Source organism: Salminus brasiliensis, chromosome 10 (assembly GCF_030463535.1).
Source record: "Salminus brasiliensis chromosome 10, fSalBra1.hap2, whole genome shotgun sequence".
NCBI classification, from domain to species: domain Eukaryota; kingdom Metazoa; phylum Chordata; class Actinopteri; order Characiformes; family Bryconidae; genus Salminus; species Salminus brasiliensis.
In genome coordinates, this window is record NC_132887.1 from 19,631,534 (window position 1) to 19,644,658 (window position 13,125).

A 13,125-nucleotide genomic window follows, 5' to 3' on the forward strand; every position below is an offset into this window, starting at 1 on the left:
CAGGTTGGGTTTTATGTAAAAATAAAAGGAAGAAAGAAAAGTAGTATATTAAGCGTATCCCTGGATATGCACACAAGGTCTGTCATTTGGTTGCCATAGATCACAGCTGTGATGTTATTCATGATAACACAGGACATTGAGTGTTGCTTGTATGCAACATTTTGTTTTAAATAAAAAAAGCCCCATACTGCATATGTCTTAGTACTGTAACACATTAGTTATTGCTTTTCAATGGTAACAATTCTAAAATACCAGGACAGACTAAGTGGAGGTTCGTTAAGGTACCTGTATGCAGTCTAAAACTGCTGAAACTGTATAGCTCACCTTTGGTGCTATAGATATTGAACTGTCTGATAAAGTCTGGGCATTTAACAAAAAGAGCCAGTAATGCTGCAGCATGCTGGTGGTTATGCCGCTAGCCGATGAGGGTCAACGTGCCTTATGGAGCCAAACACTATGTTTTTGTCAGGTTTTATCAGTGATTTCAAATATATTTTATATATCATAACAGTAATTGGTCTCTCCTTATTCAGAGAGATGGAAGCCTGGTCTTGTGTTACTGGACATTACTACTTCTTGTTCACACAATTCAAAAAGGGAATCTGGGGCCAGCTTCACAAAAGCTTTCCTAAGAAAAAATGTTTTGTTCAATTTATGAGGACTCTTTACGAATCTCCATCATTATAAGAGCAACAGTTCTGCAGTTGCAGTTCTGCAAAAACACACCATGAATTTGATGTAGTCCTTTTGTTAGGACTTTTTTTAAAGAACAAATAAAAAAAAAATACTTAGCAAGAGATTGAGCACCAGTGTTCTTAGATGCAGTTCTTGATTAAAATGTAAAATGTTTTCATATTCTCTTATGAAAGTTATTATTATTGTCTTAAGATTTTACTAAGGCAATCTGCATTGTTTTGTTATGTAGCTGTTTGTAACATAGATTTTATTCTGCATTTCACAGCTTATCATAACATTTCAAAAAACAAGAAATAAAAAAGGAACTATGAGAAGTTTAATTGTCTTATTTATAATTAAATGCAACTGTGGCATGACACCGGACAGCAACTAACATTACTTTAAGAACAGTCTCCCCTTTTAATTGTGCTAATTTAGACATTAATTCTTGGAATTCACTATATAAACTGATCATCTTAGAGAGTTTAAAGTCTAGACCCCATTCTTAAAGAATACCAGTTGGTCTTAGAAATGAATTCTTAAGGAAAAAGTGTAAGAAATTATTCTTATAATACGTATAATCTTAATATTTTGAAGTCTTAATTAAGACACTTTTGTGAATCCAGCCTCTGTTATTTTTAAAGGATGCACAGTATCTGTGCTTTTCTTTCTAACTTGAAGTCTTAATCTGTATGACTTTGCTGTTGTCGAGTCATAATATAGGTAGGTCTACAAGCCTTAATTGAAAAGGAAAGCTGTTGGGAAGAAGGAAACCTGTTTCACATGAAAACGTCTGACTGCATACCAGCCTTGCTTTGGCAGACAGAAAGATCCCTGGAGTGATTTCTTCCATCCGTGTTTCTTTTGGTTTTTTGATTGGGGCCAGCGCACTCTGCTCACTTTGTGCAATATTATAGGCTTCGTACTGCGCCGCGGAAGGAGCGTTTCTCCTTCAAGAGTTATTGGAAATTCGAACAGCGGCCACGTTATGTGTTATGGCTGAGAGTCTGACTTGTGAAATGTTGTGATTGATTTGAAATAGGATCCTGAATTGGAACTGTGGATATCATGTGTTATGGTGCTTCCTAAAGTAATGTCATGTTTAACCATTGCCGCAGTAAATGACCGATGAATTGCTTGTCTTAACATGAGGGAAATGGGCTTCAGACCAGTTTAGTGGGAAGGTTTGTGCACACCTGGTCAATCTGTCACTGTGAACAGCTAAGCCAGCAAAACATGACCTGCTTTCCAAAAAGGCATAAAGTTAAAGAAAACTTTAATATTTTTTGCCTTTTATTAATAAAAAAATACAAATTTACCCTGCTTTTGTCAGAGTAACTGTCTCTACTATTTAGGGAAGGTTTTCTACTAGATTTCGGAGCAGTATTTGTGAGAATTAATTGCATTTAGCAACAAGAGCATCAGTGAGGTCAGGATGTTGGATGATCACCACTCCACCTAATCCCTAACCCCTAACTCATCCCAAAAGTATTGGATGTAGCACCATCATTCCAGAGAACACAGTTCCACTGCTCCACAGCTCAATGCTGGAGGGCATTATACCCCTCTACCCTTCTGGCATTAGACACGGTGGCAATAGGTTCATGTTTATCTGCTCCATCAGTCCTGTTTGATTGGGTCCCTCTGTAGCATATAAACATGAATCTATTGGCACCATGCCTAATGCCTAATACATTTGCACATCTGTGTCAGCAAGCAATTTAAAGTAGCTGAATGTATTCATTAGAAGGGGTGTCCACAAACATTTGTACTTATAATGTACATTACAGCACAGATCTCATGGGGTGCTTAAACTCAGATCTTGTGGGTGCTTTTTTACTCTAAAATTGTACAAAACAAAAATAAAACATTTATTCTGCTTTTAAAACATTCATCATTATATATTTTTGTGTTTTAGACATCAGTTCATCAGAAATCTTGGGGTGCACAAACTTATACATGTCCTAAAACATCTATCTGCAAATGATGAGTCATTTATAAAAGGCTATTTATGTTGAATATTTGGAATGAATCTATTATCTGTGATCAATGCATCAATGAAAATAACTATTTTTGTTTTAATCAATCTGTTTTTATTTCAGACCAAATGAAACAGTAACAACCACCCTAAATGCAAAGGAGGTAAGACATGTTTTTGTTGAGGTGATGCTCGATGTAAACACACTGTTGGAGTGCTCTCATTAAAAATAATACAAATGCATTGATGAGTTTAAGAAAAGACCTCTTTCCACCTAGGCCTGTCTCGATACAGTATATATACTGTTACACAAGTGTACACTAACCTGAGTGGGATCACTAAGCCCATACAGTGTCAGAACACTAACCTGATGCATACTGGGAGTACATTACTCAGACCAGTACAGCATCAGAACTCTAACCTGATGCACACTGGGAGTACATCACCTACCTTTATATCAAAAATGATCCGAAAAAAGTGATCAATTGTGAAAAGTGGGTTTTATTTTGTTTAGGGTTTATTTATTTGGGTTGTTTAAACAATGTGCATACTACAGTTCCAATGTATATATGAATATTTAAAAGTTCACCTAAAAGGTGGTAAAACTAAGGGGTTAAGGCAGAGACCAGGAACAAACACAGAGCCACAGCTGTGGGAAACCAAAATGGTGACAGACAGGCACAAACAGGACAAAACCATATCAGTCATTGGCATAAAATGGTCTTAAATGACAATAATATTGTTTATTATAATTATTTCTCGGACCAATAATCCAAAATAAAGTTATCGTGACAGGCCTAGGTTCATCTTAGTCTTCAAACCGAAAGTAGTTTCTATGGGGTACTTTTCCTCACATTTGAAGGCTGTACAAAATAATGTATATCTATTACAAATACAGCATGGCAGCTATTCTATTTGTGGCACAGATAGGGAGTTCTGCTTGACATCTTAATGGAACTTTCAGATCAAAAGCAGGAGTGTGTTATGCGTTGTGATGAGGTTATCATTGTCTTTTAAATGAATGAAACAGCTATGATTTGAGTGAGTTATGGGAATGAGTTATAAGTTATGGGAAAATGAGAGTGAGTTATGGGAGTGAGTTATGGGAGTGAGTTATGGGAATGAGTTATGAGTTATGGGAAAAACAACACATATAAACACACATTAACCATGTCTGTATTATTTGTATTAAAAACATACTGTTTATACTCTAAACAGGCATGTGCATAAAAAAATCTGCAGAAAAGCCATGGCAAGGCCAAACGGCTTTGCCAACACACACCACGCATACACTGCGAAATCCTGAAGGAGTTGATTAAAGGCCTTCAGAACTTCTCCCCAAGCCATAGCTTCGAACTTGGAGAGAATAATGTTCTGCAGTGTAGACCTTGCGCTGAGGATCAGCCCTAGCAGGAGGAGACAGCTGTCTCTGTGTGATCTCAGCTGCTGTTCTGATGATGGGCCTTGTGAAGTTACCACTGCCCAGTTACACATTAGCTTTGATTGCCAGTTTGCTCTGTTCGAAGCCAGCTTTGAACCGCAGCTCAAGATTAAAGCCAAACTTGTTCAGTGTGTCCACTGTAGCAGCAGTTCCCTATTTGCTTGGGGATCCATCAAGAGCTCCGAGACCCAAGCTTCCCATGCTAGGATAATGTATAATTTATCACACAATGCATTGCACACAGACCTTCTCTGCCACACTCTAATTCTAACACCACTTCTATCCCTCCTGTTTGCAGACTCAGTGATAGACATTTCCTTTTCTTATTATTTTACAAGGTGAGCCTTTGTTGCATTTCATATGCTTAGATATTCGGCACCTGTAGCTTCGAACACGTGCCAAACGTACGTGTTTCTTTTCTTCCACAGGAATTACAAGGGTGAGAGCCACGGTACACTCAGAAAACACACAGCCTTCTCAGTCACTCACTGAGAGAACGAAGAAACAGTGATATAAAGCAAATAAAACGTCTTTACATGGACAGCCCCGCTGCGGAGAGAACTTCTTATATAAGGAATGTATTGCAGAATTATGAATGGCTATGAATATTGCATGGGTTCTAACACTCAGTGCATAGTAAGTTGCCTAATTGCAGAAATTAATTATTAAGAAGCAAAGGTCTTGAGTGGGCCTCACTGTGGCACTTTCGATAAATTATTTTATGCATTTCTTTTTTAATCTGATGGTCTTTAGAGGTGGGGAGGTTTTGAAATTCTGCTAAATCAGCAAGCTCCATGTGGAGGATGATAACGGCCCTACAGAGAGGCTTGGCATCCCTCGAGTGGGATTACTCCACTGATTAAAGCCAATAGAATCATCTAACAACATTGCTATGCTGGAGTGGATCAGCAAATTAAACATGCTGCTCACATAACCATAGACTACTTGGTGTGTAGAATGAGGGCTTTCCGTTGACCCGCAGGTCACGGTTTAATATCTTTGTTTAACATCTTTACGTTAATAGGGAATGCAAAACAATGCTTGTGCCCCCATACTCCCGCCTAAGTAATTGTGCTGCTCCTCAGCTATGTAAATAAAGCACTTTTAGAAGGACAACTCTTGGCCTTCTACGCATCGTCCTTATTAAACGCCTGTTGATAAAGTATACACAGACATGCTAATTGAAGGCCCCTCTGCTTACAATACAATTAATCCGTATGGCACACTGCAATGACTGTCCCTAGATGATTTCCAGTCACAGAAATAAGAAAAACATTAAGCAAAGGAAATTGATTAAATGAACAAAATTATTAGGGTGATTCTGCAATTAGAGGGAGCGTCTATGTCTCCAGGTTATACAAATTACTTAGGAAATACTTTATTACAAAATAAATAGCTTAGATATTAAATATATTATTTATTGCACCACCCGAAAACATTAGGATTTTCATATTTTAAACATCAATACTTTGCTTTGGCCTTGTCCCCAACCCAGACTTTGTAAGTTGTTAATTCATTAAAACAATCTCAATGTGTGTTTTTATATTAACTTACAGCCCCTCAGAAAACATTTTGATATATATATATATATATATATATATATATATATATATATATATATATATTATGAATTTCATAATAAACCGGAAGCCATGTTAGCTTTGCAATTGGTCATGGGTATGCTGACATAAACCTGACCCACTTTTAAGACCGCCCCATACCACATTGAGAGAAGAGCAACATTGGAGAAATAGAGCAGACATTTATTAGTCCTTGGCAAAGTAATCACAAGACATACTTTGTATTTCACATTATGGACCCTGAGAAGCCAGATAAACTTAATTAGAAAGAAAACTCATATTAAGGTTGCTAGGGGCTTTAAAAACACACATGAAGTATTATTTACATCCATATCTATACAACTTTACATATTTAAATATATATGACAGTCCCTAACTTTACCACCATTACCGCTATAGTCTTTTGATTTCTGTAATGAATTCTTGAAAAGCAACACTTGGCAACTTATGTCATAACCATGGAAACAAAAACTGACAGGGGAGCACGTCAGCCATGAGAGTGACATTTTGTTGTCTGAAAAAGTGAGTCGTTTAATCATGTTTTCCTGGATGCTGATTGACAGTTACAACACTGTCTGAAAAGTGCAGCCAGACATCTTCAAAAAATGCACTTTAAACGCTTTGTTTACTTTGTTTACTTTTAAAATGACCATGACGCCAGCAGAGACACCTCGACCTCCCCTACGCAAAACACATTCTTACAGCTCTGCCATTGGAAGAAACTGCAGGGACCATGGTTATACTGTTCTGGTATAGATTCTCTCCCTGTGTTTTTCTTGATTATTGTTTTTCTGCCATGCACTGCCCACCACCCCGTCACAATCCACAACCTCCTTGCCAAACCTCACAGCTGAAAGGGTGATTTTGTTGGTTACATTGTAAACATTTAATCTGGTTAGTTTTGGATTCACATTGCAATGTAGCAAGCAAACTAGAAAACGCTGTGTGATACACGTATGTCCCGTCATCATCACCTAGGTAGGCTGTGTCTCCATATAAGTCACATTGATTGGTTTGTACAAAAGTGTGCGTATGACCTCGGCATGTTGCTAATTCGACAACATGCCTTTCCTAATACAGATTATTTTTGTTGCCATTGTACTGCTAATATTATGCCATTAGAGACTTGTTCAACTATTGCCTTGTTCATCAGACCAAACTGCAACTATATACTTCGTCTCCTCCTATCCTCATGTGCTTCTGCGGCTTATTTTGACTTCTTTGACGGTTCTTTTTCTTCTGCTATGCTTTAATGGGTGATGATAGCTTGCCCCAACTTTCTATAAATGGTCTGTACAAAAAGTCAAACCATCCAAAAAAATGTTTTCACCCTGCAAACGAAAGAAACCACGGTTTGTGCATTAGTTAAATGTTTTATCTCTGGTAACTGGTGAAGCAGGCAGAACAACACTCATAAGAACTGTGTAACGCTGCGTAACACCAGTCATATTTGCGTAAAATCCAGTATATTACTCTTCCACCTCAGTCCACATATTCACATATACACTTTCAGTGACAGTTCTGTATCTCTAAGTTCAGAAATACATGTAAGGGTTTTGAGGTGTGGCTCAAAGTGTGAATTACACTTTCTGACAGTAGAGCACGAAATGCCAATTCTCGCATAATGCTGCTTTAAGTGAGTACAAGATGCCCTTAGATTTCCCGTAAGGTTAAAGAGGTATTTTAAGCAAGTGTACTATTTGTTACAATCTTTTTCCATTTCAAAATAACAAAAAAAGGAAAAGGGCCCCAAACAAAAGTTGTTCACTACTTTGTAACCCCATTGCCAAGTATGACAGCTTGTAAACGCTTTTTGTAGCGGCTAAAAGTGTCCCAGTTCTTGTTTGGTGGATTTTCACACAGTCTTTCTACCAAAAAAAAAAAATATATATATATATATATATATATAAAAATCTGTATGAGGCTATTGGGCCGTATTGCGTTCACTGTTCATTTGAGGCCCATCCACAGGTTTTCTATGATGTTTAGGTTGTTAGGGGGGCTCTAGCAAAACCTTCAGTTTGTGCCTCTTGAGGTAGCCCATTGTGGATGTTGAGGTGTGTTTAAGATCATTATCCTGCTGTGGAAGCCATCCTCTTTTCATCTACAGCTTTTGTACAGATGGTGTGCTGTTTGCTTCCAGAATTTGCTGGTGTTTTATTGAATCCATTCTTCCCTCTACCAGTAAAATGTTCACTGTACCGCTGACTGCAACGAAAGCCCAATGTAGAAAACTGCACCACCACTCCATTGTCTGATAAATCTTTTGCAGTAAACCAGGGGTTTTGATTGGCCTTTCTAGCAACCCTACTGGCAGGTCTGTAAGGATTGCTAGAAATCAACTGAATTCAACAGGAGGACAGTGAGAGGTTCAGAGTTTATTAATGCATCCATTTTTCGATGTGTATTTCCTCATTGTCTCACAAAAGCAAATTTTTATTTTAAACTTTTTGTTAACACCAGTTATCTTTGGCATTGTGTTAAAATGTCATGATGAACAGACATGGTCCAGAATTACTAGGTAAAAAAATTTACATTACAGTATTTTCCATTACTACTTTATTAGTTAAATGTGTGAATGTGTATTTTTGCCTCTGCTCTAAAGTCACGATTACAGGAGTGTTCTGCCCTTAATATGTGCTGCATATAACTTGACAGACAGATAAACGTTCCCCTGAAAACAAGACTTCCCCCGAAGACAGTTGATCTTTGTCCACAGGTTACAGATACAGATGCACAGAGTCAATTGCTTTATGAATTAAGTCTCTTGCTTTTAGCTATAGCAGTTTTTTATTTCCTGTATATATATTTTCAGAAGTAGCATTTATAATGGAACCAACATGTAACTTTTACTGAATTCATTTCCAAAGCCTGGAGCACCTGTTAGTACTGTTAACTCAATATATTTTAAGCATCGACTTCACAGAAAGTAACCTTACTCCAAAAATAATGATCAGCAATTGCACATAATAATAAAACCAACAAAACATACCCACAATGCTTTCAAAGACATAAGACGTAAGCAGTTATCACTGGATTAGCGCAGATTCAATGACCCACCGCGCAGCTAACAGGAGTTAGTGTTAAGGATTAACATTTGTATAAAGCCGAATAGCCTCTCTAGAGAATATGTGGAGTGGCTGCATCAGAGGAGGTGAGAGTCATCTCGTCCATTTGTTTTGAGATAGGCTTCTTCTCTGTATCTCTCTCTGATTGGGACACTGACATCATCAGGAGTCACGAAGGAGGGCTGTTTTTCCACCCTGAGTTCCGCTTGCTCCCTGTTAATGGCTGGAAGCAGGGCTAAAAGCTCCCAGTGTCTGATAAGACGTGAGTCAGACAGCAAGGGAATTGTGTCACCAGGGCTTGTGCTGATTAGGCTGCATGAGGAAGGTCTAAAAATAAAAAAAACAAATGGAAAAGTCTCAGGTGACATCATTCCTGGTGTGAGGGCTCCGAGCTACTGAGGGGAAAGATGATGTGCAGTAAACAATTGTAGGACAAAAGTTCTACATAAAGCTTAAGAGTAACCCAAGAATTAATGTGTTCCTTAAGCATATACACATTAAGCAGGTGTGAGAAGTTGTTTAGAGATACCTGGATGTCTGCTTAAATGTTCGTAATTTTGATGGAGATACAGAATTACACAGTGTTGTGGCTCTTAATGTATGTTTTAGTCTTTTTATGCACACAGTTAAAGTCAAAGTCAAGTCAAAGTGAACTTTATTGCTATTTAGACCATACAGCAGGAGTGCATAGCTAAAGGAGATTGTGTTAAGTGGCTCCACCTATGAAGCATGTAAAGCAGTCGCAGTGAAAAACACCCCTGCCCTGCACACAGTAGTATAGAGTTCAGTTCCACGTTCACGTGGGAATGCAGGCAAGTCTCCTAATACCGCCTCCTAATACTTTCATTTTCAGTGATGGTGCTGTACTCTCAGCTTGTCCAGAAATGCATGTGCTTGCGCTGTAGTTGGGAGCCCAGGAGCAAGGAAAACCAATAGACCATTGTCACTTTTCTGTCTATGTGCATTATAAACAGTAGCTAAGGCTACTACATGTTCCTAAACACACTTACTAGAATTCCAAATCAAGGAAGTTTTAAAGTGTTTAAATCCACATGGGAGCAAAATCCATGCAAAACAAAACACACCATGCAACAAAACATTTGGTTGGTTAATCTTTTACCAAAAGTCATGAAAATGACCACAAAATGTCATAGCGCCACCTATAGTGCTGGAGTGCCCATGAATGTGAGTGAAAACAAAACTGCAGAGAGTAAACAAATGTGTAAGCTGGCAAGGGTCTTAAAGACATTGTGCAATCCTTGCAAGATTCGCTAAAAGTGTAACAAGGCCCTAAATATCATCATCTGATGACTGGGCTGAGGCTTAGAGCCTGTTTACACCTGGCACTAACATCAGTGCAGTTCATTAGAAGTTTGAACACCCTAAGCATTAAAATGGCAAAGTCTCAGACATTGATTAGCAAATCAGGCCTGAAGCATGTCACTAAATGTTATTAGGAACTGTCATCTGAATCAAATTGCCAATGTTTGTGAATTTGACTTTTTAAACCTTGTACTAACACTCCTGTAAACAACTGTCTGTAGTTTAAAATTAATATCAGCTGATTTCTACAGTGAGAAATGTTATTAAAAAAAATGAAATGGGGAACTGTGGAGGTCAAGGTGAGATCTGGAAGACGAGGAATACTCACAAAGTTAAGCTGCTCAAATGCACTTTAGAATAAGAAAGGCAAAGCAAAACCATATGACCGTCAAGAACCTGCATTAAGGTTTAGTGTGGTGCGCTGTTTCACTGTGCGGACTTGCTTTGTTGGAGAGTTATTAGAAGGAAACCTCAACATCATCTCAACATTTGAATCTAGAGAAACCAGATGGATTTTGTGTTGAAAACTGCTTAACCCTAAACTCTAAAAGTTCTTTTAGAGATTAAAAATAGAACATAATTTCTTGAAGAAAACATTTTGTCAACTGTAAAGCAAGGAGATGGATCTATCAAGCTTTGGGGTTGTGTTGCTGCCAGTAGCACTGGCAGTATTTAAAAAATAATAATAATAATAACAAACTTTAAAAACTGCAAATTTCATATTATCTGGTAAAATGCTGAGCCTGAAAATAGGATGGTTTCTATAACAGGATAATGATCCAAAACATACCTCAAAACCACCAATGTCTACCTGAAGCCTCCGGATCCCTTGACCTAAACATCATAGAAAATCTGTGGATAGACCTTAAACAAGTCGTGCATGCAAGATGACCCAAGAAGGCCTTGTGCCAAGAAGAGTGAGACAAAATAAAAAATAAAAAACTATTAGCTGGCTACCAAAAGCGACTGCAAGCTGTGATGTTGCCGTAAAGTTCTGACTCTGTAAAACTTTTCCACGGGCCATTTTTGGTTTGTTATAAAAAACTGCATTAAGATTATATTTTATATTCTATTAGCTACAGAGGCTGTGTTTACCACGTTTCAATAATAAAAAAAAATAATAAATGTTTAATTTGGCCAAGGGTGCAGAACTTTTTCATAAGGCCGTACCTACAAATGTTTGCATAACTTAAAAAAAGGCTGTAATGCCTCAGGCACATGACTAACTGAAATGTATTCACTCAAAACTCCTCAAAGTACTAATCGCCAAAACCACAACTTTTGTTATATGCTATTAAAGCTGCTTCTAAAATTCAGTTAAAAAAAGTAGTTTGAAAACTTGTTGAAAACTTGAAAATCCTTCAAGCCACTTCCAAACAGAATATGTTGCTCTAGGCCAAAGGCTCTCAAACTCTTACAATCAGACCCAGCTTGGTCAGATCAAATTTAGAGCTTCATTGCAAACTTTCCTTTATAGTTCTGTTTCAATTATGAATTGGTGATTTTACTGATCAGCGAGCAGTACTTAGTACAGTAGAGGGAGCCAGCTGCTTCAGATCTCAATGTCTTCCCTGATAGCGCCCCCCCCCCCTCTCTCCCTCTCTCTCCCTCTCTCTCTAGCTATCCCTTTAGGATTAGGCCATTCCTACACACAATTGTTGTTCTCTCAGAAAGATGGATGCGTGTGTTCCCAGGGCAGATGGCCGTGATGCTCCTCTGTGTGCACGGCTCACAGATTAACATCCTGCTCAGGTGTCAGAACTGATGAGGCAGCACTGGTGTATACAGCACTGCGCCATTTGCATCAGTGTTGTACTATTCAGCAGTGTGGGTGGTCACTTCATTTCCCACACTTGTCAGTGAGTCAACACTTAATGTTGTTAAAAATTAACCTAATGAGGTGCCATTATGTGCGAGCCGTCTAAAGAGTCATTGCTGCTAACAGCTTGCTAGGAATGTAATCACTTGTTTTTTTGTATTTTTTTGTGAAACATGGGCAAAGTCCAGGTGTTCAACTATTGTTAGTATGATATTAGCTACTAAAATATATGGAGAGAGTGTAAAAGAGAATGTTTAAAGGGCCTAAATTCACGTAGCACTCATAATCAGTGTATAAAATGCTGATTTTGTGCTTAAAATGAAGTAAGTCTGTATCTGTCTACAGGCTCCTGCTAATATAACAGGCTCATCTAATACAACTGGAGAACTGAGGGCAGATATTTGCTAACCAATTGCTAAAGATGTTGACAGATTATATTTTGTATTTTATGTAGAACACACTTAGCTCAGTCATGCTATGTTTTGCCATTATGTAAAAAAAAACCTTTACCTCGCCTTTGGGCTTTGGGCTTCATTCAGCCTGATCTGTATCTCATGGCCTTAGTAAATATACTGGTAGAGCTCACTAGCTCATGGATCAACGTGGCTAACAGATCAGCTAAAATCTAAGAAAGGTTAAGTGCTGCAGGCGCACGAATACTTTTGGCTTCAGTAGCCTAACCTTGCTGAGCTCCAGTAACCTTACTGAGTTCTAAAATAAAGCCATGTTTCTATATAAACCTGCACAAATACACAAAGGAATTCAGAACAGAGCATTCTCATATAGCCAATGTAGAGAATGCACTGAGCACAGGAAAGCAGATCAGCAATAAATGAATAAAAATATTAAATTAAGATACATATTACAATTCGTATTGTTCATTTTCTGAATATATTAGGTTATTATTTCATGTAGAAATGGTAAAATGTTCAGATGGGATGTTACAAACCTACAGCCCTGTTATTTTGCCTCAAAATGAAACACTGATTTTTCTTTTATGAAGGGTTAGCTACTGGATAGTGCATCATCCTCTCGTTGAGATTGAAGTGGGTTAGCTTTCAGCCTTGCTTCTACTCGCTTCCACTTGTTTGGCCATCTGGAGCCTCACTAGTAAAAAAACAAGCCGGTATTTTCCCTTCTGATGTGTGTTTAGCTCCAGTCTGGTAATCAGCTGCGGTAATCCAGTTTGTTTCAGAGGAAGCAGGCATTGGAAGAAAGAGATTGTACCGGCCAGTTGCCTA